Below are 24,853 nucleotides of genomic sequence, written 5' to 3'. Positions count from 1 at the left end.
TTGTATACCATTTTCCAGAGCGAAGGCATCCCACAAAAAATGTTAACAGACAATGGAGTTCAATTTACCTCTAGATTAATGAAGAATTGTTTAGAATTATGGGTGTGGAACGCCACAAGACATCTGTATTCCATCTCTCCAACAGGACTCTAATGCTCCTTGCATTAGAGTCCTGTTGGAGAGATGGAATACCGATTTGCATGTTCATTCATGCTGGGAGGAATTGGGAAGAAGACATAGAAAAGCTGGATTTAGCAAACAGGCTAACTCCCCATGCAACCACAGGTTTGATCCTGTTCAAAGTACTAAGGTGAAGGAAAGCTGCCACTCATGTTTTCCTCCATGATTAGCTAGGATGCTGTTTATAGAATGGGATAAAAGGATTTGAGAGAAAGAGTAATACTAAAAAATGAAGCTACAAAGAGTGTATGTGATACAAAATGTAATGCCAGGCTCACAAGAGTGGAGAATGAAGAAAAGGTCTGGGTTTGATGACATGTTGGAGTTTTTATGGTGAGAGCAAATTTCAAGGTCTATTGAGATTGCAAATTATTAGATGATACAGTAATTCTGAGTGATGGCCGCACATGGAATAAAGTCAGAATAGCCCTAATGCCTAAAATGGGGTAAAGTATATTTTATTAGTCTTCATGGTGTATAGGATGGGGGGTGTGTTATATATATATCCTTCCTGTTAAAGGCATCATATACACATTTTACAAATTCCTGTATTATTAGTTATTGTTCATGTATGATGGGTTATCATGTGTTACCTTATAATGTCATTAAGATCTGTTATAAGAAATGCATTTTTAGAGGATATAAAAGAAAACTGCAATAAACAAACAAGTTACGGGATGTTAACAGGATATATACACATGTTACAGTAAATTGCTATGTTCAAAGTTTGTTTAACTAGGTGCCACTCAGGTGTCAGTGTAAGAACACATGCTATTGGGTTACCTGGGTAACCTAGAACCTACAAAGGTTCTCAAGCAGTATGTATATAAGGGCACAACCTGTTCAGGGAAGCAGATCCATCTTGGAGAGGAGGGCCTCCTTTTATAAGAATACATACTTACAGAAAACGTACCTGAGTCTCTGGACATCCTTCACTTCAGTTGCTCCTACCTGACCTGATCCAGAACATTATGTGGAGCATTGGGTAGATTTGCCAGGAGATGTGGGATATTCTTTCATGAAGTGTGCCCCAGAAGAATATGCCTGGATGGGGGAAGGTTTACACCATGTGTGGAAAGTGTGGGTGCCCAAAGACAGTGTTTCTATAAGAAGGGAAGCTGGGTTAGTTAATGGAGTATTATCTAAAGGGGGGGAGTATTCAGATGCAAGTGCAACATCCCAGACAGGTGAAGAGCTTGAGGGCCTGATTCATGGAAGTGTTTTATAATGGTGCAATCCCATAGGAAAATGTTCCATGAATCAGGCCCTTAAACTGCAAAGAATATATGAGCAGGCGCCCTAATGCAAGCAGTTCTCGTTGGGCATGGCAAAATGCACATGCACCGATTTGACTTTAGCTACCTTCCTACAGGCTGCAGGAGCAGTGCTCACAATGTGTGTGAGCATCCAGCCCAGTTGGGCTTCACAAGGTGATTTAGCAAGCACTGCACTCCGTAGCATGGCTGCTGCGACTCAGGCAGCATCCTATAACAATATTGGGCACGTTAGATCTGCTGGGTTTGTCTATCAACTTTGGATGCGTGTGTGTGTGCATTTTTGGGCCAGTCATCCCATTTTTGCATGTCGGTTTGGATACCTTCCAGCATGGCCGCCCTCTGATACCACCACAGTGTGCCTGCCTTTCCCTCAGCAGCTGACAATGTGATTGGGCAGTGTCACACTGAAAGGTTCAATCAATTTAGCTGGCTGGCGAGGAAGTCGGCCCCCACACAAGGCCCACAACTAAGGCCCTGTCTGTGCAGGCCTTGAGGGCCCCCCACTTCATGGTCCCCTGAATCATGACGAGCCCCCTACTGTAGCTGGTGCCCAGATGACCTGTGCCTTTGCACCTTCACGCACCCCCAACATTGGCATATGAGTGATGGCTGAACTCTCCCACTGCCTCCTCCTCTAACAATACCTGAACCAAAACCTCTCGTCACTTGAACTTTCAACCTTGATGTAATCATCCTCTTCCTCACTGCATAATGTGCCCTTTTTTATTTTTATTTTCAAACTTTGGTGTGCTCTTTAACATCCAGCACCCCAGATTGCATTGCATTTTGTGACTTGTATTTGACTTTCAAACTTAGGTAGTATGCTTTTTAACACCCTGCACCCCAGATTGCATTGCATTGTGTTGTCATGATCTCTGCTTCCAAAAGGCCAGGACTTACTCAACTCCCTTGGAAGCAGACCCATAACCCAGGTTCCGAGTGCCAGCCAGTCCCAATTGGGACCTTTTGGACCCTGTCCTGGCGCCAGTGGCGCCAGGCTCATAAATATGCCCAGTCCCAGCGCTGCAAGCGCCGGGCTCATAATGCTTGGGTGGACTTACCTGCAGCAGACCATGCTGCTTACTTACCTGCCAGTTGAACCCCTGATCCTCTTCTGTTTGGGACTACTTTTCCTGTTGGGTGGGGCAGGAGCCACTCCCTAGGTTCAGAACACTGGAACTCTTCTGGAAAGCAGGAACTCTTTTCTTACCTAGGCGTGGCTGTGGAAGGAGACACCTAAGCATTACAGGAGGCTATTTAAACCACACCCGATGGATGAATCTTGCTTTGCGTTATTCTGCATTCTCTGCAGCAGAACGCTCATCGTGTCTTCTGCATCTGATCCTGGGCCTAAAGGAAAAAGGCTTAACATCCTGAATCCAGTCTTCAGCAACATCTATAAAGACAAGAAAGAACAGGTTAGCACTACGGTCTTCAGTGACAGCGCATCTCTTACCTGGTCCATCGGCTGTCATCAACGCCTCGCGCAGCATTCCTGCATCTGAAAGACAAAGGCTTACCTACTCTTCACGCGCTCCGGAGGTCATCGCACTGAATTCCGGCATATGAAAGACAAAAGCTTACCAACTCTTCGCACGCTCCGGAGGCCTTCGGCGCTGCATTCCGCATCTGTAAGACAAAAGAAGGTGCGTTTAAAGACATTGGGTAACGTTCAATACTCACGTGCCATTACTCCATCCACGCCGAACTCAGTGGGCATTCCAGCATCCTTCAGCAGCTCCGAACTGGTACCTGCAAAATAAAAGGACAGTTAGTGTGCATCGTGAAGCAAGCAACAAGCGCTTACTTACGCGCTTCCAGGCGCTTCTATTCCGCATACGGGTCCATCCTCAACTCACTTCAGCCAGTCAACCGCCATCGCCGGAACCCTGCAAAATAAGAGACAGCATTACAAAAGACTTTTAAAGACATTTGAAATATTCGGAACTCACCGTTCATGAAGTAAACGACGGACAGCAGTCCTCTGAAGTCAAGAGGCCTGCGCTACCTATCCAGTGAAGAAACTGGTTACAGCACCCTGCCCCGAGGCAGATGGAGAGCTCGGCGTTCACTTACCTAAGGTGAGAGCGTTAACCTTTGGGGTTCTACAGGAGAGGAGAAAAGGAAAGAGATAGGGACACCCCAATAACCCCAGTCCATTAATCCCATATTTTCTATCTGCAGACATCTTACTCTTCGAGTCAGGCATACAGTGCACAGAGGTCCAGCCCAAAGAGCCAACCGGGTGGTGCACATCACTTTTGAAGATACGGTAGTCGCCCAGTCAAGACCGGCGCCTCTGCGAGAATCAGGTGAGCGTTACATGTGTGCCCTGTATTTGGCTTTCAAACTTATGTGTTCTACGTTTTAACATCCTGCACCTCAGATTGCATTGCACTGTGTGCCCCTCTGTAACCACTAGACTGCCTTGTGAACTGGGCACAGAACTTGCAGTGCAGCCTCTCCTCTTTCCTTTAACTATGCTCTGCCACCCTCATGGCACTCACCGGGAGGATAGTGCAGGGGCAATGTGCTCACTTTGGAAGCAAGACGACACAGAGCAACACAGGTTCGATCCTTGGATCCATGATTAGAAACCTCTGGGTATTAAGTGTGTTATAAATAACCAATTATATCAATCATATCATATCACCATCTCTCCTATCTTCTCCAACTGCTACTCTAACACCTACCTTCCATGTCTTACAATGTCCAGAAGAAAAAAGCACAAAAAAGACATACTGCGAGCCAACCCTGGCATACGCATCGCAGACACCTATGTCAGTGCAACTTCCAGGGAGGTGTGCACTGACATCATTTTCTCTGTCTCTTCTCCAGATCTATGGACTCCTCCTCTCATCAACACTCTCCTCCCTTTCACCTCCTCTCCCATTAATGGTGGTACCAAGTGGGAAGACATCTTGGCTGGCTTCTCATCATCACGCTGCTTCATTAATGTCTAGCACACAGGTACTATCTTGGTTCAGGGTCCTCAACACAACCTCCTCCTCTTTGACCAGAATCTGCCATCCCTCATTAATGTCCTTCCTGCACCTGCCTCTCCCCCTACCACTCTCTCTGTCCCAACCCCTCTGACTGGTGTATCACATCCCTGTACTCCACCTCAGAAAATCTTCAAAGGCGGAGACCTCCTTCACCTGGCTACTCTTAACGCCCGCTCAGCCAAAAAACTCTCTACTGATATCTGCCTCCTTCTTGAAGAGATGACCTCCATATTCTCGCTCTTACCAAGACATGGTTCAATGCTAGCTCAGTCACTGCTTTTGAATCCCTTCTCCCTGATGGCTTCAAGGTCATCTTCAAGGCACAACCTTGCTGTGCCAGTGGTGGGGTTGCCTTAATCTTCCCTGAGTGGGTTCCTTCGTCCGTCATACCCACCCAGCTCTACTCTTCCCTTGAGAACCTGGCCTGCAAGCTGGCATCTCTCCCTCTTCCTCTCTGACCATTGGTACCATCTATAAGCCTCCCGGTGCTACCACCCTGTTCCTCTCTGAATGAGCTGATTTAAGTTCCTCTCTACTCTCAACCACCTCCAATCACCTCCTCATGGGAGATTTCAACATCCAATTGGAGTCCTCTGTCACAGCATCTACTCCTTGACCTCTGCCGTTCACTGTCCTTCTGACCTCTGTACTTCACTATCCTTCACCATTCTCCATTCTGGCTCAAACCACTCGGCTGGACGCCCTCATCCATTCTGACCTCTCTCTCCCCCCCTCTGGTCACTCCACTCTCTTGGTTATACCATTCTCTCCCCTCCTCGTACCTCGGTCCCCTCAGCCTTTTGACTGCACCTCCAAAAGCCCTGCCAACCTCACTCACAACCATCCATCTGATGAAATGAGTGTCAGCTGCTGCCTTCACGTACCCCTTCATCTACCCATCCTCTATCACTAGACTCTACCAACTCTGTTCTCAGCAACCTCCATTTGGCCATTACCAACACCCTTGACATACTTGCCCCAGTCATGAGGATCCACCTGAAACCCACCTACTTAACACCTGGTAAGGCTCTGAACTTGCAGCCCTGAAAGGCAAGTGCAGAACTGCGCAATGGAAGTGGCAAACCTAAGTCTCACCCTCTGGCAAACTGGCCTGCTACCTGCTCTAAAGACAATACAGACTCTCCATCTGTGCCAAGAAAAGGGCCCACGTCCAGCCTCAGATATCAGGTGCATCCAACAACAGCTAAACTCTTTAAAATCTGCAGGGAACCAGCCAACCCTTCTGCAGTCTCCTCCTCACCTCTTCTGTCGCAGACACGCGGCAATGCACTGGACACAAACTTCACCACTAAAACTCTGGACATCCTGAGCACCCTTGCCACCCTCCCACTCAACCCGTATCTCACTCCCTTGACTCCTACGACTTCTCACCCTCCTTCTTCCTCTTTCTCCTCCTTCTCCCCTGTCACACCTGAAGAAGTCACCTGAGTTGTCTGTTCCATCAAGATCTATTCCAAACAGGTTTCCCCTTGCTCCTCCAGAACCAACCAGGACAATATTGGCTCTCTTGCCCCTGTACTCGCTGATCTCTGCAACCACTCTTTTGTCACTAGATCTTTCCCATCCTCCCTCAAGCACCCCCTTTTAAACCCTCCATGAATAAACCTTCAGCATACACTACCTGTCCAGCCAACTACCACACTATTTCTATCACCCCCTTCCTTGGGAAACTGCTGCAGAAGCTGGCCTTTCCACAACCTACTTCACACACTGAACTTGTTGGTGGTCTCCATGACCATCAATCTGGATTTTGAGCATCCACAGGCACGGAAAGTGCTCTTCTGAACACCCATGAAGAACTGCTTGGATCTCTGGACTCTAACTCTACAGCTGTCCTCATCTGACTCGATCTCTCCTCTGCCTTCAATATGATCAACCATTCTATTCTCATAAAACGGCTCCACGATACCCTTGGTATCTCGGAGTCGTTACTGGAATGGCTGACTTCCTTCCCAACTGACTGTTCGTCCCAAGTCATTTTGGGCACCTTCTACTCACCTACTTCCTTCTCCATCTGTGGTGTCCCCCAGGGCTCAAACTTCTCCCACTGGCTCTTCAACACTTACCTTGTTCAGCTGTCACACTTCATTTCCCCCTTCTCTGCCAACATCCAGTACTAAGCAGATGACACACAACTCTTTTTCAAACTTCCTGCTGACCCTCTTGCATCTTCCATCATCCCTGACTGCCTTTTTGCCATCCAGTCCTGGTGTACTTCCAATAATCTCTGCCTCAATGCCAGCACGACTGAGTTAATTCCCATTGGGACCCCTGATCCCTCTTTTTTTCCACTCACTCAGGCCATCGTCTATGCGCTCTCCCCCTGCTCCTTCATCTGAAGCCAGAAACCTTGGAGTTACCATCAACTCCTCTCTCTCCTTCTTCCCTCACACTCAGGACATTGCCAAGGAGTCCAACTTTCAACTCTTCCTTCTTAAAGGAATTCTCCCTTTTCTCACTTTCCCCCAGAAGCTCAATGTTACCCGAGCCCTGGTTCTCTCTTGTCTTGACTACTGCAATAGCCTTCTCCTGAATCTACCTTCTTCCTCTTTACGACCCCTTCAGCTAATCCAGAATAGGGCCGCGTGTCTTATCTTTGGCCTTAAGCACATGGACCGCATATCTCCTGCCCTAAAAACTCTTCACTGGCTCCCTGTTGATGCACAGGTTAAATTCAAATACCTCTGCATCATCCAGAGGCTGTCTAGGGTCTGAGACCACGCTATCTGCAACTTTCTCTTACTAAATACTCTCCCTCTAGACCTCTACAGTCCTCTAGCACCAGCTCTCTGTGTGTAAAGTGTTTTGCTAATCAGAGGGCCGGAAGGATGATCACTTTCTTCAGCTGGCTTCCTCTTATGGAACAGCCTCCCCCTTATTCTTTTTCTTGGAAAGGACTTCCTCAAAATCCCGAAGCTCCTCAAGACTTCCCTCCTCTGCTAATCTCACAGTTGCTGTGATTGGTGACCAAGGCCCTTATGTACCCTCCTGGGTCCTGGCCTCCCACACTGAATCACCCCAGTCTCTACCTAAGCTGTAGCCCTTGCCTCGACACCCACTGACCTCCATCCTGTAGACTGCACTTTCTACCCAATGTGGCTCCAGGCCACATAGCACTTACCACACTATGCACTTCATCTGCTGCTCACCCACAAGCACAGATATTCCAACACTTACCCCCACCCCCACTTCCCCTCTTCTCGCTGCACTTGCACGTTCTGAATACTCACAAGGCATAGTAGGTTCGTCTTTATCTTCCATTGTATTCATTGTATTCAATCCCATGTTCCCTCCCCGTTGCCCTGTCATTGCTTTGTTACAGAATTGACTTGCTCTATAAATGCCTAACAAATGCACAATAAAAAAAAACATGAATGAAATATTAGAAACACCATATAGCGAAACAGAAGGAGCAACAATGTATCCACGTTGCAGTTGCAGAGGTTGAAGATAGAGTCATATCTTTTGTATTTAGTGGTAGTGTACAGTGTTATGTTTTAAGCAATGTGCAAGTAAATAGTTGACATATGTAGGAATAGAGATGGAATCAGAGAAGTGTTGCGGTAAAGGCGAGGACCAGGGGCTAAGTTAGCAAGAGTTCTGGATTTTGGATTTTAGGGCATGTTACAAAATGAGTTTTTGAAGTATGAGAAAATTGCTCAATGTGCAGCTGCAGCTCTGTTTAGTTAGCACTGAGACAAGTCCCCCTTCCTTCCCTCCAGAGAGAAGTTATGATGCCAAGGTCACAGGCAGCTGTGGTGTGCTGATAACAGTTAATTGAGCAAAGCTTCAGAGCTGGGAGGAGCTGGAAAATAAATGTTGGGTCCAGGGAGGAAGGGCACAGGGTTCTGTGATGCCAAGAGGGTTGGGGTTGATAAAGATTTAGAGCCCTACTTCCCTACTGAAGAGCGGTCATGCTAATTGTACTGCAGGCACTGCATTATGGGGACAAATAAATAAGTGAAATTCAGACACAAGAGTGGTGCCCAGATCACGTCATTCATGGGCACCTGGGTTCCCATAGAGAAAAAGGAAGGGAAGTGCTAGGGCCGTGATTTGGGATAGGAGGAGCAGAGGTGATGCCAATATATGTATCTACAAGGTTGGGAAGCTGTCTGTGCCTGCCTCAGTTTCTAGTATAATGAGGAGGGCATTGTAATATGAAAGCAGAGTTGACCTCCCTTTTCACACTTTGAATAGGATCCGACGTGGGGTACAAATCATGTGATGTTCAAGAATGTCCTATTAATTAAATAAATATATTATGGTAATAATGTACTGATAGTCAATCAACACTTACGTTTCATAGTGATGATGTAGTAGGTCACATGTTTAGGGGAATGTGTTTAGATAGGTAATGGACTATAGGGGATCATTAGAATTGTCTATCAGTGTTAGCCAATGGAGATGCATGATTTTGTTGTAATCTTTTATATGCCTAGTTCTGTTAATTTGCGGTTTTCCCCTCTATGAAATATGTAACTTCCTTGGGTTCCGTTTGGTACTTTTGCATTGAATAAAAGTTTGTTTTCCTTGAAAACAGTGCATTGATTATTTGACCTGGTTGGGAGTGTTATTATTTGACCTGGTTGGGATTGTTTTTATCAATCAGGTTCTGGATCATTCACCCTGTGCTAGATGCAATCAAACCTTTCCTTGCTAATTCTAATTGAATATTTCTCAAATTTGCGTTGGATACAATTCCTTTGGCAGTTTTTACAACTCACTTCATACAAATCATTTGCATAAGAGACATTCTGATAAATCTATACTTGGCACTACTCTGGGAGCAGATTTGATTAATTTCCTGTTTTTATGTCCCTTCTAGTTTTCAATCAGCTGAACATGGATTAGAGCAGTAATCAAGGACAATAATGTTAGACCAAGAAGGGATGTACTCAAATGGTGCACATGCACAGCAGAGAGGTACATATATACTCTTACAATACCTAGCTACATCAATAGGGCCTGAATTACCTTAGGCACTGTGCACTTTCAGGAGTGCTGTGAAACAATGTAATGCTCTTCCTTTTATCTTCTATTAACAATGTGGAATTTTACATGAAGGTGTTTATTTGAAATAATAGATCGACTACTAGTGGTTGTTTAATATTGTTACAGTTATGAAACGCAGTGCATTTTTTTGATACAGGATTGTATGTTTGTATTATTATAATCGTTTTTAGACACTCTTCAAGAATACACATTTATGGGAGGTCACAAAACTTCCAATATATTTTAGATCAGTAGGGGGTATTTTATTCCTAATTAATCTGCAATACTACAGCCCCTTCTCCCTGCACTTATGAGCCACCTGTTGGCTGCAATTATTAAGTTTATTTATGTATTAAACATTCTTATAGCTTTGTGCCACATGCCCGAAGGCCTCAGGGTGAACCTGCACTTCTCCCCTCCCACCAACCCTCAGCACTTCTCCCCTTCCACTTCCCTGCACTTGCGCAGTTTGAATGTCACAAGCATAGTAAGTTCGTTGTTTTCGTCCTCCGTAAGTTTTACCCCTGCTTGTCTTGTCCCTCCTAGAAACACTCGTGTACAGGCACATTATAAATGCCATCTAATATCATGCCATATCATGGCCTTAAACAATTGGTCTGTTGCTTACATTAATGCAACAGATCTTCAAGTTGCTGATATATTTTAATCAATGTAGAGACTCAATGAAATGAAAAACAGTGTGTTTTCTGTGAGTTTTTGATTTCCACCTGTTGGGATAAATGTTGATCTATGAATTTTGTGGTTTATTTTTGCAACCATTACACACTGTTGTAATATGATAACTAGCCCATGTGCTAAACGTTGTTAATGGGGCACATCTTCCCAGGGTTATATAACTAATGTACAGCTGTTGAGCTGAGAAGGTCACTTTAATTTGGAGATTACCTTGCACACGATCCAGTAACAATTCATTATTTGAGCCTGATCAATCCATGACATCATGGAAACATTGTCCTTCACGGAAGATCAAATAGCATTACCTATTAGTGGTCCATTTGTCTTTGACATCACAAACACTGATGAGAGGGATGACTCGAATGTAACCAGACATGCATTAATAAAATTAAAAAAATAAACTTTTCAGGGTATTAATGCACAGCCAGTACCTTTGTGATCATATCAAACCATCAGGACTACAAGTCAGAAACACATCTTGTTTGTTTCTGGATGATGAGGAATATAAACAAAATTTCTCAAATATATCGACAAAATGCAGCAGGGACTGGATGCTGTTGACCATAAAATTAAAAACCAGTGATAAAATCAAGGAATAATTAGATGCTGCTGAACTGGCATTCCGTAACGATAATACAATCCAAAATGCATAGGATAAATTAGAAGTCATCAAGATACAACAAGATGAATTCATAAAATCTCTGACAACCAGGAAGATGGAAAATGTGAAGAGGGATCTGATGGCTTTTGTCGTAAAAATGTATACCTGTATCTACCAGCAGACTATTTAGGCCAACCATACTGGTCCTCCCAACAATGTAATAAATCAGGTTGGTCAGGTCAACAAAGAAAATGGGTGACGTTCTCTGACTCTTCCTCAGGGTCGGAGCAGGAAACAGACCAATTCTGGGGGTCTGGGGAGATATAGAAGAAGAGGACACAGGTATCCTTTTATAGGAAGAGGAAGGTTCAGACAATGAGGGTGAGAGGAACAGGGTATGCCTCCTCTGCCACAATTTCAACTACATTAAACATACATCCCACAAGCCATGAGAACCTTCCATGCTCGATGAAGAGCATACACAAGAGATTTGATATTTCACAAGTTTTTAACATCTCAGACAGGACTATCACCACAGAGGAATTGGAGGTGCTGGAATTGGGCATATCTTTTGTCCCCATGCAACATACCTCCAAATTGACAGCAGGAAATTCAACAGTTTCTCAGAAACATTAAGATAAAAACCTTTTTGAAGATGTTAATGATCAAACTGTAAAAATGGGATACACTTTCATTTTCCATCTAACTTTACTCCCAATACTTACATGTTTTCTAAAGAAGTTCTCACATTTGAGAAGGTCATCCTTAAAGGGATTGATATGATATTGGACTCTAAAATCCAGAGGGCACACTATAGTTTTTGATAAAAGAAAAAATCCATTCTCAAGTCCCGGTTCTATGTTCATTCATCCCCAGTTTCTTTTTCTGCAGCATTTTGTGGCAAGAATCTTTGTCCTAAAAAACACATTCATTTCTTTATAAACCCCTTCCTGTATAATTTATTCCCTATTGCCTATTCCCTATTGCTCAACCCATTCTCACACTTATATGCCCTTATCCCCCCCCCATTTTTTGATGATTTTATTCAGGCAAATATTTCAGCAAACAATGCAGTGGAAAAAAATGGGCGATGAATGAACGTCGTACCCAAGTCCCTACAAGATTATCCTAAATAGTGATAAAAGGGGCTGACAAAGCGGAGGGATTGTTGACATAAATGCAGCTAAGTATGATGAGGCAGTACTTAAAATTCTTAATTACCAAGACTGTTATCAACTAATGTCAGGGGATCCTTCAGTTACATTTACCCGAGAGATTCTAGATATTACCACTGCCGGTAGAGAGGAGGGTTATTTTGCACAAAAAGAATGTGCTTTCTTGAACCCATTACCATAGGACCCCTCTCATCTATATAGTAGTACCAAAAATGGACAAGGATCCTATAAATCCACCAGGAAGATCCATCATTGTGTTGGTTGGCTCTCTATTGGAACCCATTGGCAAATGTATAGATTTCTTTTTGAAACCATTGGCCATGGACATGCCTACCTTCCTGTCCAATACCAGAGATATTATAAGTGCGATTGAAGGTTTCCCATTTAATCCAGAATACCATCTATTAATAACTCTGGATGTGATTTTATTATATTCAAATATCTCACCGGGCTGGGCCATTAGAGTATGGCAAGATTAGCTGGATTCCAGAGTCACACCCCATGTTATTCCAACTATCTTTATTTTAGCATTATTGCAAATGGCTCTTGATACCATTTTTGCAGGTTCAAAAAACAATTATTTTTGCAAATAAAAGGGACAGCAATGGACGTGTCTTTTGCACCCAATCAGGCTAAATCCGAAGATCTTAACATCTTCACAGATAACAATGTATGTTTTGAAGTCATATTATGGTATAAAAGATACATTTTTAATATACTGAATATTTGGGACAGTAGGGAAGGCAAGCTAGACCTCGTTTGTGCCTGGATGAACCAAATCAACACTAGTTTGGGCTTCACTATAAGCAAGAACAGCATTTCTATTCCTTTCGTAGATATTATGATTACAGCTGTGGATGCAAAACTATCTCTCAGTTTATACAAGGAATCAATGGATAGGAATACAATATAACACAATCCCAGCTTTCATTCTAATGTTCTGAGGGAAAATATCCCCTTCTGGCAATTTCTGAGAATCCGCAGGAATTGCAGCCCATTGGAAGTATTTAAGGCTTAGGCGACGGTGGCATCTCAGGACTGTATTGATCAAGGATATCCTAGGCACATTGTAAGAAAAGCCAGAAAAAGAGCACACATCCAAAACAGAGAGTCTATTGGGCAAATCGATTGTGAAACAATCCAATACCAATATGGTCTGTGTGACCACCTTTTGTAAACAAAATAATGCCATTAGAAGACTCATAATAAAACACTGGCATATATTGCAGTTGGAAAATCCACTTCTGGAACAGCCACTTTTTGTCTTCAAGAGGGGACATAATATCAAACAGCATCTGGTCAAAGCAGACATACTTATAAAAAATCCAGAGACTGACCTAAGGTCTTATTTTGGTATACCCAAAATAACAGGACACTATGCCTGTGGCAATTGTTCCATGTGAAAAAGTACTTTTAAACAATCTTCCTTTGAGGTTAATGGAACAAAATTGAAGTTTAAGTTCTACAGCACTTGCAAAAGCACAGATGTTTTATACATCATTCAATGTCCATGTAAAAAAACATGAGTGGGCAAAACCAGCAGACAGGTTGTAACAAGCATTGTGGAAAATAGCTCCAAGATCAGCACTAAAACCTTAACTGCACCACTCATGAAACATTTCTTGGAACAGGGGCATAGTCAGGATGTTCTACGATGGTGGGTGATTGACAAGATCCAACCAGAAAATAGACAGAGGAAAGAGACACAGCTAGCAAGAAAAGAACAGTATTGGCTGTATACCTTGCAAAGTCATCAGAATGGCCTTTACGATAGGGATGAGTGGCATCCTCTAGGATGCAGTTGAGATACTTAATGATGCCATTACATCCCTCTCTTTGTCCGGGAGGTTGGTATCAGAGCAGATTCTGGATCCCATGTTAACCCAAATGTATGAGAAGCTCTATTACTCTAGATGGTACTTGTCATGTCCATCAGTGAGGCAGAACTTTAATTTATTCTATTCTATGACTTTTGAGTACTTCTTTGGTCATAGCCCATTATTACATTATAAATATGGGCCAGATATATGCCTTTTTCGGTCCCCTTCCAAACACCTGTGCAAGTCGCAGGCAAGATTTGAAAACAGAGGTACCTTTCCTGCAGACACTCAGGCCCTCATTACGGCTTTGGAGGTAGCGATGCCGCTATTGGCGGCATGGCTGCCTCCAAAAACGGGTCTGGGTTTCATGAATGGGAAATTACCAGGCCATTCTGAGTTTGGAGTGCCCGGTAATTCCTCCCTCAGGGAAACCGGACCCAGACCTTCCCCATTGCTTTTCAAGTCCCCATAGGGCTCAATGTGAATGGGTGCAGGGAGCTAACAATGGGCCGATTACGATTGGCCCGCTGTTAGCTCCCTGGTCCCCTTGTGGGACCCGGTAACGACGCTTGGTTTTACCAAGCATTGTTACTGGGTCCCACGAGGGTCCTCGTAATCAAGCAAAATGGGTTTAACGGGTCCGCACCCATTTGCGGCACCTGTTAACCCATTCCGCCAGGGTCGTAATGAGGCCCTCAGTCTGTCTTTTAGGCTTTCCACGTGAGACACAGGATGTAAAACCTATACTGGAAGAAAGCCCAATCTTGCATATGATTAGGCACGCAGGCATTATCAGGAAAATGAATTGCGTAAAAGGCATGTGTCTCTAATTGCAGAGGTAATGGATTATATTTTTTATTATTATTATTATTATTATTATTATTATTAGTATATGATTTACATGTGCAACCTTTACAATTGCATTTAATAACAGCAGTCATAAGATGAAATTCATAGAAAATACGTATCACAAATGTATACAAAGTTTATACAAAATCAGTGCAAGAGTATAAAAAAGTTCATAATATCAAAGAACAATATTAAATCCAAAATTCATGGATAGCAGAAAACATTGCAACCACCCATAATCTACAGTAGCAGTTTAGAGAGTAAAACCAGTTAACTTGCGAAAACCTGGACGGTGAAGGAACGTGAAAGAAAAAAAGGGAAGGAGCGCAGAGAGGATGGGAACAAACAGGTCAGGGGTGCATAGAGGTCTAAAGGTTTAATGAAACCAGCAACCGCCAGGCCATCCACAAAATTAGAAATAGAGAGACATCTTGACCAGATGAAGTCTTCTGCCCCCAGATGTCCTAGGGTGTTAAATTTCCCCAAGTAAAGGACCCTGAAGCCTTTCAGTTTGACACAATCTAGAAACAGATGACGAGCAGTTTCTATAACCCCTGGCATATGACAGAAGCGACAGAGGGTGTTAGTGTCTTTGATCAGATTCCTTCTAAACAGGACTTCTTTAGTGGGGAGAATATTCCATCTGAGTTTCAAAAGGAGAGAACGAAAGTAACGATTAGGGAATTGAGTCATAATGGGAGACAACATTCCTGTTTTCTTGTGTTGAAATTTCAAATCACTAAGGGAAGAATAGGAGTAAAATTTTCCAATTGTACCATTCCAATGATAGGTATAAAGGAGTTTTTATTACCTTATCAGGATTGGTCCTTAGTGTTGACCCGGCCGTGGTCAAATCCAGCAGAGTCCTATCACAAAGTTCTCTGAATTTAGAGAAATACGTATTACGAGCCAAACAACCCTGAGAGAAAAGAATTTTACTCAAGTCAACATAGAGGGAATCCTCTTTAGGACAGAGCAGAGCACGGAATAGAGCCAAAATCTGCCACAGGGATTTAGCTCTCAGTGTCACAAGTCCCAATTCAAATATTATGGGCGCAGTTTGAATATTATTGGGCATGTTCAATACCTTTCTCCAAATGATGCCCTCTAAGGTGTCCCAGAAAGTGGAAATATCCATATAGTGAAGCTTCATACCATATATTAGCTTTGGGACGACCTTCCCTTCAAAGAAGTCTACCGCTGGCTTTAAAAAAAATCTACCATATTTCTTGTCTAACTTGATGGTCTGGGATATAAGAGGTATGGCCTTATGTCTAATAGACCGTCTATGTTTACAGCCTCACAGTTGGGCTAAGATCAAAAAACCCAGATACACAATTTTTTGGGCTCTAACAATCGGTCCCCCCCAATTTTCCAAACAAATTTGTTCCTCTTTTTTTACCTTAGAACACACCATTGTGCAGGTTTTACTGGGGTTAATTTTTAACCCATTTGTTAAAGCATATTGTTCAAACTTATGGATCAGTCTTCACGTTGGTATGATCAAATAGGAGAAAATCATCAGCATACGCCAACCACGAGAACCTGAGATCCCCCAGTTTAGCGGTCACCAACCCAGCATCCCGGAGAAATTGACTGGCATCTGCCAGGTGTAGGATAAAGAGGCAGGGTGCCAGAGAGCAACCCAGTCTCACACCTATCCGTGTTCTTATTCTTCAGGAAAGATTCCCTTCCAGTTCAGACGGATATGTATCCCTGAGTTCTCGTAAATAGCCATAATAACTTTGAGTAAGCCTGCAGGGAGGCCCCACTTAGAAGGTTAGCCCAGAGACAAGACCTAATAACCAAGTGAAACGCATTTGACAGGTCAATTGATGCAACATATAGTGAACCCCCGAATTTACTACATGCTAAATCTTGAAGAGCGGTTAGAATGAAACTATTTAGGTTAGTAGAATGATCAGCTCTAAACCCAGTCAGATATTTATCTAAAATTTGTTTCTTCATCATCCACTCATTAACATGTGAGAGTAGCAGAGAGGCAAATAGCTGGCAGTCTGCATCGATCAGTGAAATCGGTGTATATTTCTTAGCAAGATTTCGCTGACCTCTCTTAAAGATAGGGATAATGTGTGCAGTCTGCCAAATAGTGGGAATTGTACCTGTCTTCACTATATTTTGGAAAAGCCTGGAGAGTAGCTTAGCCCACATTTCAGGTAGTGCTTTCATTGTATTATTCGTTGTCAATCCATTTGGACCCGGAGCCCTTGAGCTCTTGGCTTTAGGGATAAGACTTAATACTGTCTCATAGTCAATGGTCGCATCCCATAAGATATTTGCGCCCTCCCCTATGGCAGATTCTTGGAGTCCTTCATCCCCTTGTCTGAAAAGCTCAGAGAAGAATTTACCCATTGACCCTCTTAGATACAGTTTAGTTGATCAGTGAGTGAACATGTGTCTTGGAAAGAGAAGAGAGCCCAGAAAGCCCTGAGATCCCTTTTCACCAGAACTCGAAGAATCAGCTCAGAATCTTTTTGAAGCAGACTGCATTTTTTTGGAATACAGAATTTTGTATCTTTTTCAAATTGATCTGATCTTAGCATTTTTGTCAAAGTGGTCAGTATCGAGATTACGGGTTTCTCTGAACACCTTTGGTATAAAGGACTTTTCCTTGGCCAGCTCCTCGTCAAACCTATGCACATGTTCTCTTTTAGAATGGCCCTTTCTCAATCTATCATGGACACTGCCATGATTTCAGGAATGTATCCAAGTATGGTATTTAAAGACCCCTTGTTTACATAAAATGGAAGTATGATTTAGCGTGGATAGAATTTGGCCATTATAGAAATTTATATTTGCAGGCGACTGCACCTTACCCCACAGTTCTCAGATTGCATGGGCCCCCTGCAAGCAGTATTTTAGATGCAAGATGAAAAAAACAGCCAAGGTTCCATGATCACTCCAAGCATTGAAGTTTACCTGAACTTTGGAGGATACTGGAAGCAAAGATTAGTCTACAAAGAAATAGTCTATAGTAGAGAAGGACGGATCCCTCCGCCAGGTTGGAAGAAGTGGGCAGGTAATGTGAAAGGATCCATTGAGACATACCAAGCCCACAGATTCCAGGTTAAGGTTCCATAATCTACCCTAGGTGTATTTCTGGCCCCTACAAGCAAGGTCCCCCATGTCCTGACCCAGATCCCCATGCTCATCATCTGGCATCGTAGAACAGATGGAGTCAAGTCCCCAGCAAGGATCACTTTCTCCCTAGTGTTCTCAGTTCTCCAAGTTAAGATAATTTCCGTTAGACAGGCTATCCCTTGGTTGCAATAGATGTTCATCAGTAATAAGTCTGCCGGGCCCCCTCTAGAGGAGGCCTCAACCGCTAGTATACCAAAAGGCATACCGGGGATAACCGTACACCGAAACCCAAGAGTAGACCTCAAACCAATAATACGACCCCTGACGCTCTTCCCCCCCAGACTAGGTTTAGCTTTTTGGGAGCAGATTTCATAACCATCAATATAGGGGGACACAAGCAACCACGTTTCCTGCAAAAAAAAATAAAAACAATCAGTATGTTTTAGCATAGAAAGATGTAGGTTCCCCCCAGTATTCCAAGACATACATCTCAGAATGCTAGTATCTACCAACTTCGTCTGAGAAACCGGGTTAGTTTTACAAAAGTCAGTTCCACACTGCAGAGGTAAACTGGGCCCAGTCTTGTGCATCTCTATGACTCCTTGCCGGAAAATGCCTCCGCTGTGGTTGAAAGAACCTTTCTGGGTGATAAACCATTGTCAAATTTCCCCTGTACTCGTCGGATCTTCCGGGATTCACGGGAATTTGAGTAGGTTTCACCAATTTAATTTCAAAGCCTAATTCCCACAGACAGCCCATTTCTCCTATTATAAAGTCCAAAACCACTCTGGATTTAAGGACAATATTACTAAGATCAGCTTGTTTCTTAAGTGGAAAATAGATCCTTTCTAAGTCGTAGCTGGAGAATTGATTTAACGAGTCATCTAGAGTTTCGGGACCCTTTGCACCCCGTAGGATTGTGCCCCTCTGTATAGTGTCTGGACCTATTGGTAGTCTATCCTGGTTACCAAAGGAACCTGAATGAAAAGGCCTCATAGGAGTAGGGTCCAGGGTTTTAGAGACATAGAGATCTCCCACTGTCTTAAAGCCAGTTATGGGATACCCCAAGGCTGATTGGGGGATACTCATATGAACCCTTCAAAGGTGTCTTACCAGACCAGCTTTTTGGGGATTTTGGGAGTCATCAATATTAACCTTATCCATACCCGAAATAGAGGTAGTGGCTTCCACTGGAATAGACTTCACTCTATATAAATCCAGTAGAAGTTGTTTAGCCGAGGCAATATTAACAAGGGTCGGGGAATTAGAAGTTATGGGAGTCTGAATGTCCAATGACTTAGAGGAGAATAACGGGTTCTTCCATGGAGGATTATCTGTTAACTGTTCTTTATGTAAATTTGCTAAGGGTGTACCTCTCTCTTGAATGTCCATCACCTCTATTTTATCTATGGGAATACTGCAAACAGGATGGCCTGTAAGTTCAATGACAGGGACTGGATCAGGAAAACCGGTGTTGTCTCCAAAACCAGGGGTTTTTATAAGAGGGTCAGTCTGAATGCTTATAGTTGTTTTCAAAGGAATTAAAGTTACCCCATCAGCCGGGATGCCAAGGTTAGAGGCTCGAGGTAGAGCCTTATTTTCTTCGCAACCCGATCCCAAAGTTGGAATGCTGTGAGCCATAGTAGTAGGCGTATCTACCACACCAGAAGCCAGTGTCCCCTTAATTGACGCAACATTACCTTGGGGATATGAGAACTTTGATAAAACCAGATTATTACAAAAATTATTCGTTAGTGAATTAATTTTTTGAATATTTTTCTGGTTTTTAGATTTCTTCATTTGTTTTGTGAATATTTTCCCCACTGGAACATAGCGTTTATATGGGGGGGTCATCTTTCATAAGATCTATGATAACGGGAACCTTCTCTGGATTTTGCAGGGCCTTTACCCCTGAGGAAGAGGCAAGATCATCTCCCTTATCCAACGTATATCCTTTCGATGGTACAGAGTCAGATGCACCTATAGATGCAGATGGACAAGAAGTGCTTAGATATAACTTATCTGTAGCTACATCAGAGACACTTGCCACTACAAAACCTGGGGCCATCAGGGTAGGACCCCCCCCTCCTGCTCTGCCTGAGAGAGCAGGGGTGGAGAGGGCAGGGACAGTCATGGTTTAGTTGTTATAGGGTTATCTTCCCTAATAATCCTTACTAATTCTTCAAACCTATCGAGACCCTCCAGCATAGCATACATTTCTGACAATAATGTGGAATGAGATCTTACTTCAGCCAAGATATTGTCATAAAGACTGATGAAAGAGCTCAGCACCATATTTAAGGTGGAGACTGTGGGTTGAGTAAGCCTAATCCTTTCGTCAGCTTCCTTAAGGGTGTGATGCAACATTGAGTCACTAGGATTTTCTTTTGCGGGTTCCGGGAGTAGACCCCTTTCTCTGAACCAGTTTTGATTTTTGTATATTCATCGATGAAATACGTGAGTTCAGATGGAGAACCTATCTAGGAAGCATCGCATGTCTGTTGGGTTACACTATTAGTCTCAGGGTATCTAGGTTCCAACTTACTCTCAGCAATGGCTTTGTCTGCACACTCAATGATGCTAATATTATCAATATGATTATATGGGGCGTCCTCAGTATCTAGTTTTTTCACTACTTCCGCCAAGTGCAAGTGATCTAGGCTGACAACTGATAAGGCCGAAGATGCTAGCTTAATTTGAGTGCTGGTAGCAGTTCTTTTGCCAAAATAATTGGATATCTTTTTCCCAGGAATTGGTTCCCCCAATAAAGGAGTTTTAAACACATGGGCTCCCGAAATGGGACTATCCAAATTCCTAGCATTGGAGGAGGATAAGTTCATATGCGAAGCCGGCCTTGAATTTTCCAAGTTATTTGAGGTAGGGTCCTCCGTAAAAGACTTGGAAAGAGAGGCAGCGTCGTTAACAATACCATCATTATGTGCTATATGCACAACAGTGGGAACACATGATACATAGCTCTTAACAACAGGTGATTTTATGGGGTTAATTCCAGTGCCATCCTTCAATAAAACAGACAGAGTAGTATTAGATGTATGACAATTAGGGCCAGTTCGTGTGGCTTCCACCATTTCCTTATCAACTTCCCTAGTAGAAGAATCCCACCTCAAGATGCTGCGACCGTCATCCAAATTAAGCTGCTAATCGCTCTTCCTGAGCATCAATGGAGATGTCATGTTTTCCATAAAAAATGCATTTGTTGTCACACATCGACAGGGGAGTGACACCCAAGGTTTTGAAAACATCCATCCTATCCTGGGGGTGGATTTGGGCTTGCACAACAGTTATTGGTTTAATAGGAATAAGTGGGCATAGCTTTGATACCTGATTAGATCTTCCAAGCAGGTCTCATCATTGCCAGGCAAGTCAGAAGAGGGCAGTTGAACCAAACTACCTTCTTTAGTATCAGGAATATTGGTCTCCTTGGCAAGCTTAAGAGGATCAGAGGAAGCCTCCATGGCTGACTGACTCCTGAGGCCTTTATGTGCCATTCGGGGAAACCAAAGATGAAGTCAGCCCCAGAGACCAAAGCTTTGGGCAAATACCAATAAGGAATCACAGATCCCCAAGGGCAGTAATACAGAGGCAGCAATAATATGAAATTGGTTAAAATACCCAATATGTATCTCCCAGATGCATAAGAATTACACAATTCCAAAGAAGAATAGAAGATAAAATATAAAACCTCATACAGTTACACTGAGTAAATAAAAAAAACGCATAGTCAAGGGAAAATTGAATTTGCAGCCAACAATAAGAGTATCCACAAATCATTAGTTCTGGGAAAAGGAAGAATAGCACAGCTTCCTGGGAAGAACTTGATATCAATAGCGAAGCATAGTTTTAGCACCAATTTCCCTGGTTAACACTGCCGGATGCCAAAGGAAATTATGTTCCAAGGTTGCAGGGCAAGGCACCCCCGACCGCTTAAGGAGGTGCTATTCTCCGACTCTCCACCCTCACCCTGTGAACCTATATTCATTGAGTGGAGATGGGAATACCCCAAGCCGGCGGTCCTGAGGATCAAGTCCAGTCCACACTGAGCAGTAGGGATGCAAGAAACAGCAGAGTAACAGGGGAGTGGTCAAAGATCAAAATAGCAGACCTCCGAATGAAAAACCAGATGCAGCGTGCCACCCTATCATACACAAGGCGCCTGCCAGAAGCCTATTGAATCAACCAACAGTGAGTAATAGATGTCAAGAAACTCACGGATTGACTCCTGAGAATATGTGGCACAGCTGGCAAATGCTTAATGCAACCCGTGAATGATGCAGTATTCCATGACCACAGGGCACAGCCAAACAGCAAAATAGTGGCTCCAGCCCTTACAGCTCCAGGGCTTAACGCTGCAACGGGGGCTGTGCGGGGATTTTAGCTTCCTCTGAAGGCACGTGACCCGCGAGGGCTCCACCTTCCTTAAAGCCACAAGAGCGCGTTGCTCGCAGTGTGGGCGTTTGAGGAGGCAGAGAGTTCAGATTCCAGGTAGCAGCGATAGCAACACTTCAGCAATGTGGGTCTCAAAGCCGCGAGGGCGGCTGTGCGAGGATTTTAGCTTCCTCTGAAGTAACGTGACACACGAGGGCTCCGCCTTCCTTACAGCCACAAGAGCGCGTCGCTCGCAGTGTGGGCTTTTGATGGGGCAGAGAGTTCATATTCCAGATAGCAGCGATAGCAACACTTCAGCAATGTGGGTCTCAGGATTTTTCATCTTCCTTTGAGTTAGAACAAATGCCTGCTTATATATTAGAAAATATACATATGGTCTCAGCGGGGAGCAGGCGATTTCGGGACCATACTTGCAGACATATCTTCTTTCTTTTATGTCCCCAGCACGGATCGCAGCCCGCGAGTGCGAGCTTTGAAAACATCACATTGTTTGAGTCATGACAACTGCCCACTCTTATATTAGAAATATACATCAATTTTAAACAGGAGCATGCAAGATTAGGCAAACTTTCGGACCATTCATGTATACACATGTCTTCTATGTCCTTTGTGTGCAATGCGGCCTCGCAGGCGCCAGCTTTGAAAACAACATATTGTTGAAGTGCTTTCTTGGGAAACTGAAGATGGATTGTTTATGCAGCGTATTGTCCCTATAGGAATGAGAAGTTTGGAGCATTTGACTAACTACGTCTCGGTGTAGGTGAGCGCTGGCAAGTAGGGGCAAATGTTCAGCATGTACACAATCTTGGCAAAGGGATAACACATAAGTGCTTATATGCCATGGCATATGATAAAAAAATGAGACCAAGTCGTGGATTTAACATAAGCATACTAAGTACCAAACACTTTTACAGATTCAACACAGAACAAAACAAAAATCATGGGCATACAACAACTCGGTATTATGAAACCAAGTGTATTAATAATACAAGCACATTAAAAAAGGCAGAGAGAATTTCTGAAAAAACATAGACAACTAACCCACTAACACATGACCAAATCCACAAACATTCATCCGCACTCAACCCCCAACACAGATCAACAACAGTCAGACACTATATTCACACAAAAAATTAAACAATAACATACAAGTATACACAGGAGCGGTTGGAACAATGCTTTTTGCACCCATCATCGACTTCACTAATACTGCATGCCACTACCCTGTACAATGCGGGATACGATACTTTAACACCTACGTGAAGTTAATTAATCAAAACAAAAATTCATAAGTAAGCTATTTCTGTGCCATATTCTGCAATACACAATTGCCAACTCGAGTTTCAGCTCTATGGGTCTGCTCTTGAGTTGAAACGGACAAGCCTTCCTGAGGGCACAAAACCATTGAGTGGTTAGGTGTAACATAATTCTCCATCTTCCAATAAACAAAACAGTAATGGGGTCTTCAATGCTGTTAGGAGATAAAAATTGATTAACTTAAATTCAGCCTGTTTGTACATGGCTAATATATTATTCAACAATGTTTCATCGTTGGAGACGCAAAAGGAGGTGTACAGGTAGGCACCACCAACCACCACCTCAGTACCCTCAAAGAAAGCAGGCAAACGTACCTTGCTAAGGGGTTCACCCAACACCAATGTCACTGTGTACAGCATGCAAAATGACATGTAGGGACAGTTCAATGCACCCATTATCCCCATGAGGTTGTTGGAGGCAAAACCATACCCTTTGGGTAGTTTATATTGTATATTAGTGAAAAGTGGTGAGGACCACATTCAAGTATATAGAATCACCCGGCCCGTTGACCACAACAGGGTGTTCTCTCCTACTTTGTTCTGATAATTATTAGGTGAAGGCTCAGGTTAGCCCTGCATCTGGATTCTCCATAAGCGAAAGATTTTCATTATAAACCCTCCTGAAGGTTTACTAACAGAACAGGAATGGAAAGTATGACGTTCTGTTGGGGAAGAATCAAAGGATTAAGAGAAAGGCACTATGTATTCCAGTAAGTGCCTCTACGTCATTATAATTAGATAAATGCACATTTTGGTTACTGGAAAAGGTATTCATCATTCGTGTGTTTTGTAGCTAGCTTCTATATTTCAAAAATGTAGGCAGAATATTATCCGGAGAGGCTTGATTTAGTGAATATATTCAAAAGAACATTTGATATATTTTGACAATGTCATTTATTACAATTTCTAAAACATTACATTTTGTGTTTAATTATAGGTCGAGAGGGAGCGTCTATTGAAAAATTAAGAAACGCAAAGCATCCCTGAGAAAAAGGAGCAAGTCCTGAAGAAAACTAGTCCAAACACAGTGGAGTAGTTCAAACTAGAATAGGGATGATCAAGTGATATCCTTTTATGAGCTCAATACAGAAGACAATCATTATTTTATTGTCTCTTCTAGTAGACCGTTGATTGTGAATTTAATTTGGTTGATTTTTTACGATCATGTTAAATGGGATTATTCTGAACTGATCATTTTGATATATTGTTTATCATTAAGTTCCAAAAATAGGTCCTTGAATTCTTTTTTGGATTTAATACACTATGCTGCTTTAGTCGTTCACTTTTATATTGTTCTTCTCAAATGTTGAGGCAGTCTGATTAATGTATGTTTTTTTATGTATGTAAATGATTTATGTATGGATTTTATAATTTCCTTAAACTATTTTTTGTGAGTTTGTTATATGGTT

General features: G+C 43.0%; 1 long non-coding RNA gene across 1 annotated transcript in view; it reads right to left on the bottom strand.

Annotated features, from left to right (window-relative positions):
• Window positions 1-22,211, bottom strand: part of LOC138453351 (uncharacterized) — a 308,088-nt gene extending 285,877 nt beyond the window's left edge. Inside the window, exon 1 of the long non-coding RNA XR_011260406.1 lies at window positions 21,952-22,211. This is a non-coding gene — a long non-coding RNA (uncharacterized lncRNA). The remainder of the gene's footprint in view (window positions 1-21,951) is intronic.
• Window positions 22,212-24,853: the final 2,642 nt, after the last annotated feature.

Source organism: Ambystoma mexicanum, chromosome 4p (genome assembly GCF_040938575.1).
Source record: "Ambystoma mexicanum isolate Mex_15411 chromosome 4p, UKY_AmexF1_1, whole genome shotgun sequence".
Taxonomy (NCBI): domain Eukaryota; kingdom Metazoa; phylum Chordata; class Amphibia; order Caudata; family Ambystomatidae; genus Ambystoma; species Ambystoma mexicanum.
This window is presented reverse-complemented; position numbering and strand designations above follow the sequence as displayed.